This window comes from Buteo buteo, chromosome 22, assembly GCF_964188355.1.
Source record: "Buteo buteo chromosome 22, bButBut1.hap1.1, whole genome shotgun sequence".
Classification (NCBI taxonomy): domain Eukaryota; kingdom Metazoa; phylum Chordata; class Aves; order Accipitriformes; family Accipitridae; genus Buteo; species Buteo buteo.
Genome location: NC_134192.1, coordinates 16,777,747 through 16,796,244, shown reverse-complemented (window position 1 = coordinate 16,796,244; position 18,498 = coordinate 16,777,747).

Sequence of the window (18,498 nt, the reverse complement as noted above, 5' to 3'; positions counted from 1 at the left end):
CTGTCTTGTCTGTAATGAGTTGGATACCAGTTTAGGGAAGAAGGCCAGCTGGTGCTGGTAGTCAGCTTTAATATATAACTGTTGACACTTAACTGTTTTTTATGACTTCTCCAGACTTATTTGTGCTGAATTGCCATGATGAGTGTCTGAGAATTCCTGTCTTTCCTCCCCCCTCTTTTTTTTTTTTAAATAAGGAACTGTTAATGTGTGTCTGTTGTTGAGAATCACCAGTGATGACTTCCCCTTAATGTTGTAACTGTTGAGAAGAAAGTTAAAATACCACCAAATACCAGCGTAATTCAAGCAGCATTTTAGATGGACTATTTTTAATATGTTAATTAGTACAGCGTTACGATATTGGTCTTTGTACAGCTCATTGACTAGCACTGCCTTTAGATCATATCCGAAGCACGCTGAATCCTCAGTTTGTGGGCTTAAAATGCTAGAAGGATTTTACCAATGGTTTAGAAAAATGTGTGTGTCAGCTGTGGAACTCTGTATGTTTTGATAATATCAAGTGTTCTGAATCAGGAAATGGATCACAGTATGCATGTTTCATTCTCCTTCATTGAATTTCAAATTGAGGATCACGGGCCCAAAAGCTTGTATTTAAGGGGCTGTTTTTCTGACTGTATGTGATTAAATACTTTCTCCTACAATGAAAGTAATTAAACTGTCAGTGGGTGAGGATGTAAATCTGAGTCCTGCAGACTTTATTGGAAAACGCATTCTTGAAATACACAAGGAAAGCTATACTGTATAAAAACAGTAAAGTGGGATTTTATTTTTTTTTAAGTAATGGTAAAAATGGAGTACTTATGTTTTTAGCATTTTGAGTTGTTAGAATTTTAAATGTAAGTGCTTCAGCTTGGCACATTTCTCTAGACAGAACCACGTTGGGGGCTGTATGCAGAGGTTAACTTGAGCAGGCTTAGGCGGATTTGGAACTTTCGTATTCTGGTGCGCAAACACAATAGACTAGTCTTGGGAAATTATTTTTTGCAAATATTCACATTCTTATCTGTAGACCCTGCTAATATATTGTGTGACAACAAAGACACGAACTTGTTTTTCCTGGAGGAATTTCATCTGCATATAATCTTCCTGGTAACTTCATAATAAAAAAGCTTTGCATTAATATGGGTTCAAGTATTTCATGAAGTCATAGGACTGTTTCATTTGCTTTTTTGGAGTAAAGGCCAAGAAATATTTTTGGAGCTATACAAACTGCCTCTTGTATTCCAAGGCTATTATATAAATGGCAACTGTCCATAGTAAGTGGAAAGGGACTTTGCCTACCATTCAATATTTCAGTCTCTCTTGAGATCTGTTAAATAATCCTTAGCAAATTCGGTAAGATGGGTCACTGAAGGTACCAGATGACCCAGTGAGAAGGATGTAGTAACTAGCTCCTTTGACTATAAATCATGAGTTTTAGCCCTGAATGTAGACCTAGCTTATCCAACTAATTTTCAAATGAAAAACGCATTTTTCAAGCAACTGAGACTTTCGTGAGGGTCTACGCTATTCAAACTTGGAGGAAAAGACTCCTTGTTGGCAAGTCTAGGACTGTTTTGCTCAAACCACCCCAAAAGAGTGAGCTATGCTTGCCAGTCAAAATTAAGAGTAGCAGTTGTCTCGGTTTTAGCCGCCTTTGGAGAGGGCAGGGAGTTGGTGGTTGGGTTTCCTTAAGGGCTGGTTATCTAATTCATGGCTAGGACCTTTGTCATCAGGCTAAAATCAAAAGTAGATGTTGTTTTAGGGCAAGTCTGTTTTCAGAGGGAGTAAATAGGCTGCAGAGCTGGTTTGAAGCATGATAGCCTGGGTTTGCTTCCTGCTGCGGGTGAAGAGCGTTCATGTTAAGCGGGTTCCATTGACTGGGCTGCTGGCTTGGCGCTGCCATTCCCATAAATACAAACGCACACAACTTCCACTTTTAACTTGTACATGTACCTCAAGGCTATCCTTTTTATTAGTGTACTGGGCACTTAACGGAAGTCTCTTGTTTCAATCCAAACCGTTTTGCATTAAAGCTGCTTTTTATTACTTGCTTTTAGATCTTAAAGCCTTTTGATATGGGGCCTATTGGGCCTTGGGTTTGAGTCTTGCCTCTGATTACCATGCCAGGGCCAACATTTTCTTTTTAAATCTGGAGCAATTTGTTTTGTTCTTCTTGCATTATGAAGTTTGGAAATGCAAAGTACGTACGTTCTTGCTATTAACAAAGAATGCATGTTAGCTTTGGTGATCGCAAAAGGTTGTGGGGTTTTAGAAGAAATAAGAACTGAAAACACGGAACAAAGAAATACTTATTTTTAGTGAACCAATTCGGCTGGTTTGGTACTAGCTCTTTTTTTAAATGCAGTCAGTAGTCTTTTGAACATATCATTAGTAACAGCAACAAAAGCCAATATGCTTTCACCCCCAAACACTTCTCCTTACTGGAAAATAAGAACTTATTACTGAAAGACCACAAGTTTTGTTCACCTCTAACAGAGGGCATGGCCTGTCTCGGTCTCTGAATAACAGCTCGCAGTAACAGTCCCCTGTGATTCAACAGGCCTGTTAGTGACACCAGGCTGTCTAGCAGTTCCTTTCTGTCCAAAAAGCATCATCTTACACTATACAATAATTCTAACACCTTTAGTCTCCCTTAGCTTGCTTCTGAGGGCTATGAGATTTTTACCTTTTATGCAAACACAATTATTATTTGCTGTTAATTACTGTAGGTTGACTGTCTTACTAAATGGCTGTGGTGAAATTCCCGGTGGACCTTGTGGACTTTTGCATGGGTCTCATTTTGAGGTATAATAGAGTTTGGGATTTTTTGATTATTTTTCAGATAATGCAATGTGTGTTTTCTGGAAGAATTATCCATTGTGTTTTAATTCTGCAAGGCATTTGGGTATAGTTTATGCAGAAGTAACTCCTATTTAACAACATGAGCCAAATGAATCTTGGAGACAATGATATGCATTTGTTTTTTTCAGAAGTTGACTGGTTTAACCCTTGCATCACCTAAAGAAACCTCCTGCATTCTGCTGCAGTCCCCCCCACTTTTGAACTTTCACCAAAGTTAAGTAAGTTGGCAGAAGCGCTAGGCTATTATTTGTATTGGGGTAGTTTATAAAGCAGATTATGAAAACCCTATTGTGCTAGAACAAAAAGATTTTCCTTGCCCCAAATAATTTGCAATTTAAATTTGTCATGAGAACTGTACTGGTTTATCAATGCAATGCATAGTCAACAATTTGTTCAGCATGAAAATGTTAGGATCTGTAATACACAGGTAGGAAGCAGGTGGTATCAAAAACTATGGGCCAAAGTAGAATAAAGAATGTAACTAAAGTTAACTAGTCCAGAATTTAAATCTAAATGTTGGATCTGGCCTCTGACAAAGCAAAGCATTTGCTCTACAAGCCCCTAAAGTTTTGGAAAAAAATCAGCTACTGCCATGAACTTAGCAGCTCAGTCTCAACCCTAGTTAAGTGTCAACACTTCTCTGCTTATGACCAGAATGTCCAAGAATTTGGAAGAAAAATAGATGTGAAAGGGGGAGCTAGAATAAAAATGCCTCCATGCCTATGATGTATAAGTATTGGTTTGAAAAATGGTACAGAGAACAAAGTACAGTGAGTTGGAACAAATGTGCTTTAAATAAGAGTTGAGGATGTGCTACGTATAGTACGTGTAACATCTTGTTCATGTGCAAGAACAGACTGTGAAAGAAACAGCTTTGTGTGGGAGAAGTGACATCAAAGAGCCCGAAAGAGCTAGCACTGTAATAGGAAACATTTGCCTTTTGAGGACTGTTATTGCTGCTGGTCACTTCTTTTCTTTTTTTTTTTTTTTTCTCCTTATTTCTTTTCCCCCTCCTGTATTAAAACCCAGCAGCACGAGCAATGCGAGGCAGCATGGGTAAGGTGGACCAGATGGGCAATAAGGAGGGGTACGGAGGGCTAGCTAAATTTGTAGGGACTTTTGCAGCTTCCCTCCTGCCCCCTTTACACTGAGTTTGTATCAGCCTTGAAGGTTATAGTTGCATTTGTCGGCCAACCAAAGCAAGGCTGGATGCTCAACTTCTTGTCTTTAGCAGCGTCGTTACTAACCAGGATTGCCAGCTTCCATCAAACATGTCCTAGACATTAGTGGGCAAAACCCTTCATGGGGGGAGAGGGGAAATTGAGGGTGTAGAAGTGGAACAAAGATGCCTAAAAAGCTGTGGGTGCAGTGGGAGAGCATGGGGGAGCTGGTGGGATCAGGGACTGTGGAGACCGCACCATAGCGGAGCGGGAGGAGGAATGTCACCCATCAGGAAGGAGATGGCACGGCGGGAGGCTGGTACGCATGCTTGGTATGGAGAAAGTGATGGTTTTCCTGTTAAGCGTCATGGTTGCTATCCTTGTTGCCAACAGAAGGCTCATGCTGAGGAAGAAGTGTTGTGCTGTAGCTGTATGCAGGCAGCGAGCTGGCCATGCCACAGCCACACCTTGCAACTTGCGCTGAACGGAGTTTATCAGGTATTTTTTGGAGAGTATCTGAAGTTTTTCACCCTTGCTTTGCATTAGCAGCAAGGAATGTAGTGCATATTGTACTTATGAGGAGCGTAAGAGCCAGGAGGCACAACGCGTATCTAGCTGCGTTGGGTGCTTTGGACCAGACGTGAGAAGTTCAGGGTGATGTGGATGACCACAGGATGGCGTATCGTGGCTTGTAAAGCACAGAATGGTATTTAATGAGCAGTTGGTAATACTGGCCGAAGTGCATCTGAACTATGTTCATCCTGTGACTTCTATTGCTAGAAATTTCTAATGTTTTCTTTCCTTTCACTTGCAATGTTACCTTTTCCTTTCAGAGTAAATACTCACTTTCCAGAGTGAGGTTTGGACTTCGTTGTAGCTAATAACCTTAAAACTGATAAAAAGAGGCAGATGCTCTTTGGTTATGAGAATAACACAATCCCATGCTAGAGGAGACTTTGATCAAATTTACTGACAACCTGAAATGAATGAAAAGGCCCTACTTGCAGCAAGAGAGCTTTTCTAGGAGTATATTGCATATTGGCTGTTTTCCGAGCTCCGTGAAATCTTTTAGAAGCATGCTGTGGCATATTTTAGTTGGTTTTAGGGAATTGCAGCATACAAGCTGGGTTTTTTCCTGCAGCGCTGATGCTGCAGCATTCCCATCAGACAGCGCGCAGGAAGCATCTTTCTGTTATTTCTCTGTGTGGGGACGCACAGACCTGGATCTTGGAGAATTTGCAGCGGCTTCAGCTCTGTAACCTGCAGCGCCTGCACGGAGAGAGCGTCCGACCACGTAGCCGTGCTCCGTTGCCGTGTCCAGGTGAGTCCTTGGGTAAGGCTGGCTAGAACATGTCTTGGTGCCTGCTGCTGCTTTTGACATAGACTGGATTAGTTACTGAAAAACAAGATGTAAAAATAAGCAGGCACCGGCCGCGGGCGGCGTGCTGGTGAGCTGCCTGCAGGGCTACAGCCTGGGTCTGGGAAGGTCGGACTGCTGCTCTTCCAGCTCCGCGGTCTAACCCAGCCTAGCGAGGAGGTGGAGGAAGATGGGTGAGCCTGATCGTCTTCGCAAAGCGCTTTGGGATGTCTCCACGGCAAGTGCTGCGCAAGGGCTGAGTACCATCGGCACTGCTGCCGCTGGGAATTCTGGTTTGGCCCCCGGATCAGCGACTGGCCTTGTTGTGCCTGTGCTGCACGTAGTTTTGACTTGAGTTGGGAGCGGTTCTTCTGCTCTTTCATAGTTTGCCTTCTCCTTCGCACGTCTCCAGCAGGAAGTGCAGATTCAGCAGGCATTGTATGCTTCAGCAGCCTGCCAGCTGCCTTGCTGAAGCTAATTCACAATTCAAGTCACTCCTGATAAGTTTGCAAACAATGTGCAGTGATTTCTGAGCTAGATAGCAGCTGAGCTGAACTCCTCCGTTTCCAGCCTGTCAGTTGAATGAAGCTGTGCATTGACTTTGTAAAGCTCGTGGGTCAAACCTGGTCTTCACGTTTTGTGCTGCTGTGATGTTTCATAAATTTCTTATTTGTTTAGGAATAACTTTAAGTTAGTGTCATCATTATTATTAAAAGTCTTAAATGAGTGTGTGGAGGCACAAAGAAGACATATGGTTAGTGTTGATTTAATATAAGCTAGGAACTGAACCCAGGACTTCTGACTTGCAGGTTAGTTCTGTGATTACTGGTTAATTCTGTTACCCCCTTTATAACACACTGAAACAGCCTGGGAATAACCCTAGTGAAAACAAGAGCAACACTTTTTTTCTTAGGCTAACTTGATGTGGCAGCCACTGAAAGCTTGCACTGAGGAACTGGCCCAGAGGAAGCGACTCCGCGCTTGTGGCTCATCAGCCCCGGCAGGAAACAGCAGGTCAAAGTTAGAAGTAACTTACTTAAAAGCTAATGAGTGAGTGGTGCAACAAATGTTGAAAGAAAGCATAGTTCAACAGCCAGCAGAGGAGCTTGGGGTTCTCTACCTTGGTCCTTATTCCACTTGCTCTCTGTTGGTTCATATCTGTTTAACCAGAGAGATGCCAAGGTGATGATCTATCAGATAAGGATTTGTAGGTGAGACTATGCCCTCTCCTGATCTGCGCACAGCTCTCCCTGGAAAATAGGGTCAGTACAGAGCACACACACTATTTAATCTTACTCAGTATGTTTTTATGAAACAAAATCCTCATGACTTTATATTTCAGCTTAGCAGATACTAGTTTTTTCAGATGTATGTAAGGTCAGTAGTCACAAATGTAGCAGCCTAGAACTGCAGGATGGGTTTGACCATTCTATGCAAAAATTGGTACAATTCACTGGCAGAAGTAGCAATATATATTGTTCCTGCCAGGTGGCAGCAGGGTTTTTTTATAGGTAAGCTTGGGGAAGCTCACCTTGGTGGACTTTCCAAAGGGCATGAGGTCACATCATTAGGCAGACTTACATTTTGAAGTCTATTTGTCACTGTGCAATACATTGGGGTTTGTTTTTATTCCTCCTTTAGTATTGGAATTGGAAATTCAAGTTGGAGAAATGTGAAAGCAATTGGGCCTAATCCATTCCTGTCATTACTCCTTTTGTTTTCACTGGAGTTACTCCAAGGCTGAATTCAGCATATGATGAACAACTTGTTCTCCAAAGTTGGAACTTGGGGGAGAAGGTTCTAGGGATGATCACGCAACTCTGAGGCTCCTTCTCAAACAGCTGAAGCTCCCACAAGAGGGTCAATATATGGTGAGTTCAGGTTATTGAATTTAGTACAACATTCTAGTAATAAGCCCGCTAGTCATAATAAGACATTACTATCCATTAGAACAATTACTTGAATGAAACCCAACTGCTAGCTCACTTAGATTGAATGGAAAAATCCTAGCTGTTGATCTCAATTGCCAGTTAGCTGAAGAGATGCTAACTACAAGCAAACAACGAATGGTTCTGAGCCTGGCAGTCCTCTTCCCACTCGCCTTTCCCTTCACCTTTTCTGGAGCCAGCTCCTCCAGAGTTGCCACTTGTGAAACATTGCCTGCTCTTCATGCATTGACCATCTCAGCTGCAGCCCAGGAAAGTCTCCAAAGAGGTTACAAGCCCTAGGTCTGTTTTGGTTAGATGGAAAAAGGAGAGTACTATAAGCTATCGAGAAGCTGCACATTACCAACTGAGGACTAGGTGGTGTTTGTTTGGGTTTGTTTCTTGCAGAAGGGGAGATATTTCTATTAAGAACTAAGATGAAACTCTTCACAGATCTGCAAGAATGAACCAGTCCTCACTGCTGGTTAATCCCTCCTGTGCTCCTGTGCGCCGTTGGAGGGGTCATGGCAGACACAAGATCCCCATGGTAATATTAAGCTTTTCTTTCTTGGAGAAATAACCATTACTGTCTCTCTGGCTCACTCCATTTCATTTACTTTCTAAACAACTTTGATCACAAAGGGCTCTAGGAGGAATGCAGCACTTGCAAAAAAAAAGGCTTGGATTATTTTCTTCGTTTGAGAGTCCTATGAAAGTTGTGCTTCCTGCTCTTGCCCGGAGTGCAGTCTTTGCTGGGTGTGATTTGGAGGGTGGAGGATCCACCAAGCTTGCCGTGCTTGGGAGGCCGGAGTAGCTTTCTGCTGAACAACATGAGTCCTGTCCGACTAATGGAAAATCTCTCTGTCCCGAAGCCCAGCTGACACTGAGGCAGGAGATCTCCTTCTTGTATCAGCTCTGCCATGTTGGGGCATATCACCTCTGCAGCTTTGCTCAGCCAGTTTTGAGTGCCACAACCATGGTATGTTCTTGGTCTTGCTGAGGTTGAGCACTTCTCTGTTACCCTTTGGGTATCATTTTCTTCCTCATCTACTTTGTTCCTGACACAGGGACTGGATGCTGGCTGCTCTCCTCACTGCCTCTCCTTCCAGACCCTCTCTGTTTGCAATGATCCAAGCTGCAGTTAGTACCACCGCAGCCAACTGCCCTGACTACCAAGGATGGTATAGAACGTGCTAAGAATAACAACAGCATTACAGGAAGGGGCATTTATAGTGTTTGTTACAGCTAACTGAAAGTAGAGGAAGCACTTCCCTAACACCTTAGCTGATGCGCAGGATGAAATATTTTCTACAACAGTTACGTACTTAGTAAGTGGGAAGGAAGGAGCTTTCGCTTTTAAAACCAAAATAAAGCAACTTCCAATCTTACCTGCCTTATTTCTCTCCACAATGGAAAATGCACCCCTAATAAGCCAGTCAGTGTAATGGTCAATGAGATGCTGCTTTGCTTAGATCTGAGGAGGTTTTAAGGAGAAGGCAGAAAATTTGATGTATTCCACACAGTTACTGACCTCAAGGCTCAGTGGAACAAACACCAGATAGCCAAGGAAAACAGAAAGAATAGTTAAAATCTTACAAACCACAGTGCGGAGGGATTATCACACCAAACTTTGGTTAAAGTTCACATAGCAAAGAGGATCTCTGTCTTCCTAGGAACTACAGCTCCTACTGTTTGTCAGATATGTTGGTCCAACACATAATCACTTCCCCAACAGCAGCTGGTCACCAAGAGCGCTGTAATTTGGACCAAGATATTTGGAAGACTTCAAAACTAAACCAAGCATGTTATTGCCTAGCTTAAGCACAGGGGAGGAGGGGGTGTATTTCCCCTTCTGTGGCTGTGTTTCTGCAAGGTGCCCAAACACAATATAAATGTCTGGATTTATACAACATGGGCTTGGCAGGGTTCAAAGGTGGGACCTGCTCAGAGTCCTGGTCCAAAAGCCTTGCCTCCCCCTGAGAGCCCAGCACCAGGTAAGACTGTAGGCTTGTGCCTCCAGCCCTGCTGCACTCTTATTTTGTCTTCTGTTTGGGTTTTTGCTTCACTTCCCTTCAAGCATTTGGCTCTATGATTTGGAGCATCTCGTCTTTCACTTTGAAACTCTCTGTTCCTTCTAGCTATTGAGCCACCTGGGAATTATAGATCCTAAGAGTTTGGAAACAAGAAGATTAAAAACAAAAAAAGCTGTTAAAAACTGTATTGTCTTAATTCCTGGAGGAGGCGGATTGTAACTCGTGTTCTTGAATACTGTGGTTAGGTGTTCAGCCCAGTTCTCCTGTAAGCTAAAATTTTTTTTATTTATTTTGCCCTATGAAGTATTTGCCTAAGGACTTTCTTCTGTTCCCAGGTTAGTAGTAATGCCTGTGGAGAAAGACTAACTGCTTCTTAAAAAAACTGCATCAAATCTGGGTGGAGGACATAGATAAGCAGCCTGGTGTGGAGAGTTGGTGGGGGTGGTTTTGGATGACTTACTCCTCCTCAAGTGACACGATCCCACACTGTACTTGTTCAACTCAGGCATGAACTTTCCCAAAACAAGGAAGTTTGGGTTCTGGGTTCAGCTGTGAGAGCTGAACATTGCTTTCTAGATGGGTGTTCGTGCCCTTCCCTGAACAAAACCACAGTTCAGTCTTGGCCATCGAGGCACCAGATTTCTTCCTTGATGCTTTCCCTGATCCCTAGGAATGTTCCCTGTCCCAGAGGGGCTGTGACTGGCTGCTTTGGGGGCTGTTTGTCTGACCTGTCTGCAGAGGCTGCTGGAAAAGAAAGCGTCGAGAGGTGCACCTCTGGGCCAGGCCCTGGCAAGTGCTGTGGATTTATTTTTTTTTCCTTCCCCCCTTGAACTTTGCTGAAATGCACAGCCATACTTCAGGACCTTCAAGGGCTGCTTCTCTAATCTCCCCAGAAGGATTACTGCTGCTGGAAATCATGAGGGCTTGGACTAGCTATCAACTTTATCAGGAAAGCTTCTTTCCGGCCAAGCTAGTAAGAGCTTTGCTAGGCGGGAATCTTGGGTTGAAGCTGCTCTTCTCATATTTCACAGATGGCCTCAATGAATGATTTACTAGGAGAGTAAAAGATTAGCCAGATTCCTCCAACTGCATCTCGAGTCATATAAAGCACTGGGTTTTATTGGGGCCTAGGCAATTCCTAATTCTTTAGCCTTGTTAGACTGTTTTACAGTGACTAATTGCCCTGTGTTCCCTTCCCTGAGAATCAGGTGTCTCCTGGTGAGGAACGCAGTCTTCTCGCCTGAGCCTCACCCGCAGCTTTGAAACAGCCATGCCAGTGAAGGCTTCTCCATATGGTCAGGTACCCAAAGACCACAAGACGTTATGTCTCTAGTTGTCTTTTATTGGAGAGGTTAGTATGCTTCTGGGAGGGAGATGGTAAAGGGAATACTTAAAATATGCAATGAGGTGTTTCCATAAAATTATCAAAAGCTTTGCAGAATCTTCCTATGGAGAAGAGCCATCGCTGGAGAGTTCACATCTACAGGGGTTTGGGTAGGGCAAAATCTCTTGCTTTAATGTTTTAGCTAGTCTCCAGGGCTCAGATGAGCTCTTCTGGGGGAAGGGAGATTACCCTATGTTTGCCTGTTACAGAGTTTCTCACGTTTTTCTCCTTTACACTTGGCAGCCAGAACTCTGTGTCTCACTCTCTATGGCAATTCCTACAGAGTTTGGCTGTTTTAAAGGACTGCGGTACCGATTTAGATGTCCAAATTGGAAAAGCAGGGTTTAAAGTGGACCCACTTTTTCCTTTAGAGTAAAACTGGTTAAAGATCTTTTGTTAAATTATTTACCAGTGGTCTCACAAGATCAACAGCTCTTTGCATTTAATCATTTGCATTCATTTGCATGACTTCCATCATGATTTTCTCCCCTGTCCTCTAAATAAAAAACAACCCTAAGATCACTAAAGGGCTTGCAGGGATGGGTTGCCCATCGCTATAGATATATGAAGTGCACACACCATAAAGCGTAAAGCAATATCGGCATGTGCTGATCTCATGTAAACAGTCTTTGGTTTATAGCAGTCAGAGATGAGAGCTCTGAGACTCGCTGGGGGAATCAACCCCTAGCAGAAATGTTTAAAATATTTGGGTTTTAGCCAAGAGGCTAAGAAAAGAGGTTTTTCTATCTTCCTTTTTCTCTGCTGTGATCGCCTTACATACAACACTAAAAGCTACGTAAGAAACAGGGATGAGAAGAAACAGCTCTGACAGTCTCGTCCCTAAGGCATCAAAAGATGTCGAAGATGCTCAGGCTGCCCCAGAAGTACTGAGATAATAAAACTTGCTACTTTTCCAATTTCTGCATCATCATTTATACGTATGAATTGGAGCTGAACCTACTCCCCAGCGGTGTGTTTTGGTTGAACCTATGGCATAAAGGAGACAGAAGCAGCCCCTGGAGTCCCCTTGATAAAAGCTCCCCCACCACAGTTCTTCAAGGCTAAAATTTTGCCACAAGCTATAGCAGGGTGAGGGAAGAGTTATAAAAAGTACAGGAATGCAAAATTCTGTCCTCTTCTCAGTGAAGGTAGAAATAAAATGTGGGCGCATGTTTCCGGGATAGAACATAATCTACCATCGGTTGTGTCTAGTATAAATGAACTGTGCATTGGCATCTGTTGTATGTACAATTTTTCAAGCATATCAGTTAGCAGAACAGATTCTGCATCATTTATTTTGAGATGACTCTGTCCTCCCCACAATGCAACTGACCTGTAGGAATAGAATATTACGACTAAACATCACTTTAAAAGCAAATGTGATCCTTTGATGTTTAAAAAAATAAATAAATAAAGGTAGTATTTGTCAAGCCTGTGTTTATGAGGGCAACACCAAATCTCGCAGGATTACTCACCATGGCAATTTTTTAGGATATTAAGTCACTCACCCAGATTTTATCCATAGACTGCTGGACCAGGGGGATCCCTGGGGTTGCCCAAGTGTGATCTCCCATCAGTGACCATCGAAGGTCTTGGAACCCTGAAAGACCTCATCAGAGACTGTGCCTCCACTTCTCATTGCCAAGCAGATAAGACTATTGATAAGGGTTTGAAAAGGCACAGTCAAAAGACGGAGGAATTAACAGGAAGAATTCAGAGTCATGAGAAGAAACATAGAAGTGAATTTCCTTGATTTTTTAATATCACTCTCATTATTTATCACCTGGCACCCTGACATTTTACTCTGGACAGGCATCAGGCCATGATTCCAGCCTTTTGCTGAGCATCCCACCATGTTTGAGTGTTTGGAAGTCTGTGTTGGCAATGGTGGGACAGCTGTGCAATAGACTGCCATAAAATGTTCCTCCAGCAATGTTGTCTTGCTTTTTATTCTATTCTTCCTGGAAACTGTTATTGTCAATGCAACAGCAGATCTGCTCCTATAGAAAGGGCTGTTCTCTGCGTGCCTGCCCTCATCCATGCACAGTGACTGAAGATACCCCTTTCCAAAACCAAACAGGAATTGAAAAAAGTAATGAGGTAAAAAGGAAATGAAATTGCTAATGAATTTATGAGATTACTTAAAATGCTTATTTCTCACCAATTTTTATTGCACTTTGTCAGGATCCTGAGAGTGGCCCGGAGCACAGCAGCCCTGGCTTGCTCACCAGCATGAGGACAATTGCTCAGCGGCAGAGACAGGCAAGGGTTCGAAAGGAAACAGCTGTGACCCCTTTTTGGAGCATTTGCTCTTATTCATCCCCTTAGATGTATCCCAACGTAAATAACTTTTCATATCACTTTACAAAGTGATTGCTAAGTGGGATGGAGGAGAAGGTATTCTGTAATGTAATAATTTCTGTCTTTTCTCTTTATTTCCCTGCTTGGTCATAGAAAGGAAATCTCGCTGGTTGTTAATTTGAAAGCATTTGTAGTGGTGATGGCATAATAGATATGAAAGTTCACAGGACTCTGGCAACTACTAATGTACTGAGGCTTTCAGATGAAAAAATGAAAGCTGCCTGTAAAGGATTCCCATTTGTCGTGAAAACCCCACAATACCATGGGACAGCTGTTTGCCTGGGATCTGTATCTCAGATGTAAGGAACCAGAACAGACATGTGCTCTGTTGTACAAAGACCATAACCCCAGAGACAGGTAAATCATTCTTTATAAGGAAAAGACATCATACAGAATTAACGTTTTCTATAAAAGATGCTTTTCAGGTTTTGCTTGCTATTCAACATAATCAAAAACATGGCTTAAAATGCATAAATTACGGTCTTTTATATTCTAGTGCTCTAGTACCTTTCTCTGGAGATGGATTTGGCACTGCTGCAAGCATGGCTGGATAGCTGGCAGGATCTGTTTTGGGAAGCAGCTCTCCTGTTGTCGTACAAGAGCACAAAGATGAAGCAGGTGACAAAAGTTTCCTGGGAGATGTTGGGCCCAGGGTCTTTACTCCCCTCAAGCCACTCTGTGCTTTGCCTCGTTCCCCATATCAAATAATTTGGTGAGTTTTCATTTGAAAATCAGAACAAAAAAAAAGTCCAGCACTGAAGCTTCACCAAGCAGCTGGAAATTAGGAAAAGCCAAGCTGTGAGGCAAAGGTAATACAAATTTCATGCAAAGGGCGAGCTCCTGGAAAATCTCCCCCTGGTTGTCTTGATGTGCTTTTATTTTTCACATGTTATCTTTGCCATGGCTTCAAACACAGCATTGGGCTTACGTGTGACCAAGTTGCTTGGGAGGCCGTCACGCAAAGGTCTTTTAACAAAACAGGGGTGCTGCCATGAAGTTCAGGGAGGAGGAATAATCCCCCCTGAGCTCCCTGTGAGCCTCCTTGTTGGTGTATTTTTAGCAATGACTCTCTTTAGTTCATTCCGTGTCAGGAAATTCTGCAATGAACTTCCCGCTGTGCCACGCTGGGCCGGTACGTCACGAGGGCAAAGCATGTCTGCGTGGAAGAGTTTACCTAATACAAATTTCCCTGACGTTGGCAGATCCAAAGATTTCCTCCCATCCTTCCTTCTTCTCTCCACTTTTTGGTTATTGCTTCAAATTAATAAGACAGCAAACCTCGTAAATAAGGGATGACAAAAATATGCAAATAAAATGGCAAGATTAACCCAACTGTGGGCTCAGCGTATGCAGGCATAGAAAAGTGAAAGGATATTGCACGAAGCTTTCAAAACTTTGTTTCTTTGCCAGAGCTTAATCTCCAGACACTAATTTAGCTGTACTAGTAATGCATTTAAGTGTGTTCCTCCGTTAAGCAATATATTCCCTACAGAGCAGCTCTGGAGCAGCTGTTAGCTACAGGCTTTCCACAGGCTGAGATCTCTGGATCAGAAAGACTCTATCTTCCACAGCACATCCCCCTGAACTGCTCCACACATCAGTGATCTCTCTTCAGGCAAGGTGAGTTCCAGATTTCAAAGTGCTTTAGCTCAGTTGGCGAAGCAGCGGCTGAGGTCAACTCAACCGCTTGCCGCTCCTTCCATCACGTCTGGAGATTCGGCACTGTCCCTTGTCACATCTCAGCTGAAAATAACACTGACTTTGTTGCAAGGAACTATGCTTGGCTGCTGCATGCTCACCGCAAGTTGCATAAGCTGCTGCTCCCATGCATTCAAACACATTCAGACACTTTATTTTATTTTCTTTAAGGTGGTGCAAGGTCTTCCTTTTCCAATGTCTTCAGGCACGAATTCATCTAAGTGCACCCCACGGCTTGCAGAGGGCCCATGGCAGGCTGAGACACCAGGGCTGAATGAGGACAATCTCAACTTTGTTGCTACTAAAGACAGAGATTATTTTTAATGTAAAAGTTATTGTCTCGGGCAGCCTTCATCTCACCAGTGCACAATTTCAGAATGCTTTAAATTAAGTCTGGAGGCTAAAAGTGTGTTAGTCATTGCCCATACATCTTAGGGGAAGCAGGGCTCTCTAAAGTTATTGTTAGCATTAGGCATCTGGTTTATGTTTATAATGATTTATTCAATGATGGAAGACAGGTAAGGAACCATCATGGAAGACAAACTAGAAAAGATTAGGGTTTTCAAAGCTCTGAAGCCATTGTTAAATCAAAGTTGTCTGACTTCAAAAGGAATATATAACTTGATTAGATTCTTTAAACAATGTACAATGCTCACAAAGTTGGCAGATACTATTAGAGGCAGAGTTGGTAGCACAGCCTGCTCTGGAGGGTGCTTGTCCCTTCTAAGTGCAAGATCCTGTTCTTATGTCATGACTCTGGCTTTTTCTTTTTTTTAGGGAAAATTTCAGCCAAGTACTTCAACTGCCTGTGAGAGCCAGGGCAGAGAAGAATACATTGTTTTTTCCGTGTTAGAATAATTCAGGAAATCCTTTCTTTGGAAAGATCTAATGCTTCCATACTTTGAAACAGGGACTTGAAATCCAGTGGGGGAAGATAGGCTTTGTGCTAAAGACGGGCGTGTTGCCATTGCCATAAGGATCTGACCACGGTTATTTCAGTTTTATGAGCCTCTGAAAAAGTCTAGTTTATGTATGCGCAGTAGGGCTTTGCAAGAGCTTAGTTAAGATTAGAGAAGAGTCTCTGCTCGTGTCTCCCGGTGCCTGGCTCTCACCGGCCTGCACGAGTGGTGAAATTGGTCTTTCCTGGTAAGGACTAGCTCTCGTTAAGAGCAGCGCTTCGGGAGGGAGAAGAGAAAGCCCATCCACGGTGGCTCCCGGTATGCTGGAGCAGAGATGGGGACCGTGCGTGGAAGCAGGAGCTGGTGGGACAGGGCAGGCTGGGAAGGGTAGGCTGAGGGGTGATGGATCTGTGCCCGTTCGATTGCCTCCCCGCATCCTGACGGGGTATCGCCTTCCTCTCCTGCCAGAAAACGTCGGTGACACAAGCAACGATCCTCATTTCCTCCAGGCACGGATGCAGGCGGAGGGTAACGCGCCACTGCTGCAGCCATCCCAGGTCGCGGAGGGAGTACCCACGCCACGGGGGAGGGGGGCACGCAGCGGGACGTAGGCAAAAGCTGTACCTGGGGATCCTCAACTCTTCCTCCAGCTGAACACGTTTGTTCATCTCGCCCACTCTTTCGGATAAAAGACGCTGTCCCGTGTTGCAGCTGATGCGCTCAGCAGGTTCAATTCTCCGCGGTGGCAATCCCAAGCTGTTGGGCAGGGGCTTCTCATTTTTTCTCCTGTAGCGTAGAGCAGATAAATCATTGTTATTGCTCTGCCCTCTGCCTTGTTTCAGAGCAGCCTGCCTTCCCGCCGCAGAGTCGTGGTGAAGGGACGCACGGGGCTGTGCAGCCAGCGGTGCCAGCTGCCAGAGCAGGCTGGAGATTCCCAGTGCCTGCACTTTTCCTGCAGGACAAAAACCAGGTCTACACAACTACAACTGCACACAGGCATGTATTTACTTATCTTTATTTTCCTTTTTCCAAAACACACCTTGACCCAAGGGATGACCCAGCTGGGGTTTACCAGCCTGCTAAGGAAGCAGTTCAATGAAATCTTGTGGATCTTGGGGCAAATACTGCTCATGGAGAACTTTTCAAGGCTCTGCTATAAACTCAGCACGCCTGTCCCACCAGGTTCAGCCAGCCTTGGGTAGTGTCACCTCCTACAATGCTGCTGAGGAGGCCACAGCAATGTGCCCTCCCCATGGGGACAGGTTGTTGGGAGTGACCAACACCTGTCAGACCTGTAGCCGCCCCAAAATAGAAATAAATAATTCATGTTTTGCGTTGGTGCCATTCACCTGGGGTGAACCCTACACACACCGACCGGCCTGTTGCTCTTTGCCCTGGCCAAAGCACCATCTGACAGACATCCCCGGGTCGGGGAAGAGCACGGGGCAGGGCACGGCACATCCCGAACGGCTCCCAGTAACGTGCACGCCGTGTCACACGTATGGTGTGAGGACCAAACTGATGCTCGGCGTGGGAAGTTTGTGGAGCTGCTGGAAGCAAGCCAGCAGCCCGTGTCTGCTCGAGTTAGAAAAACGTCCCAGCGCTGGATCCACCCAACTCAGCGAGAGCAGGGCTGCTTGGCCAGACGACAGGCCTGGCTCTCTCTCCAAAGTGGATGAGAGCCAAAGGGGATTTTTAATTTCCAGATGCTTTTAAAATAAAAATAAAGACTCTGCTGTAAACTGGCTTTGAATGGACGCCTCTCCTTCAGCCAAATAGTTGACTGATACGGGCTAGATGACTGGGCAATAAAACCTTTCACTGCAATCTGGTGCATCGTGAGTGCTGGCGAGCGCCGTACCGAGCCAGGCAGCCCGGCCGCGGCTCCCTGCGTAGCCTGCCCTCCCCGCTGCGAGGCGGGCGGCCGCTCTCCAAGGGCCCTCTGTCTCCAGATAAAAAATGATTTCTGCACTTTTTGCTTTCTTTTTTGTTCTTTTGGAGGGAGGGGGGAAATGCTTTGGGAGAAGACAGTTGGCGATAGTGGAATGGGAATTAAAAGGTTTTGGAGGGGGGAATATTGTCCCGAACGTGCTGCAAAGTGATGCCAGGAGCCGGGCAGGGCTGGTGACGGGGTGACATTGCAGGACCCCTCACTGTGCACCTTGCTTCGGGTCCAGCCACAGCCACATTTCTAAGCCAGCCCTGGGTGAATCCCCCTGCAAGTAACTTAAACTTGGCAGCTGCCAAACAGCATAATGAGACTGGTGAATTAATTTCCAGTGTCTGTAGGGGTGTAGCTCCCAGGGCAGCCACCTAGCTCTGCTCCAGGAGCCTGGGAGCTGGTGTAATTCCTCCACAGCCCCCCGTAACCCACGTTTCACCTGCACACCAGGCATTCAGGCACCCCAAGCCTGCAAGGACGGCTGTTTCACATAATCTCAAACCTACAGCGCAGCTGGAGGGTGCTTTGTGAATGCAGCCTAAGACATATGCTATAAGAACATAAGGGGGATGGCTCCCATCTCCGTGCCGATCAGGAAGGGCCGTGGTGGGGAGGGGGACACACGAGAGGACCCGGCAGCCTTCTGCCCGCTCACTCACCTCCTGCTGCAAGTCATCGCCTCCCTGGCGGCGCTGCCAGTTGCTTTATCAGCACAGATCTTGATTAATTCCTTACTGCTGCAGGCATGATTGCCTTTTCTGGCCGGCTGGGTTTCTCTGCGTCATGTTTTATCCTGTTCCCGGCACCGAGCCGGCATGCACAGGAGCCAAGTGAGACCGGAGCAGCGGAGCCGGAGATGCCAGTATAGAGGGACTGT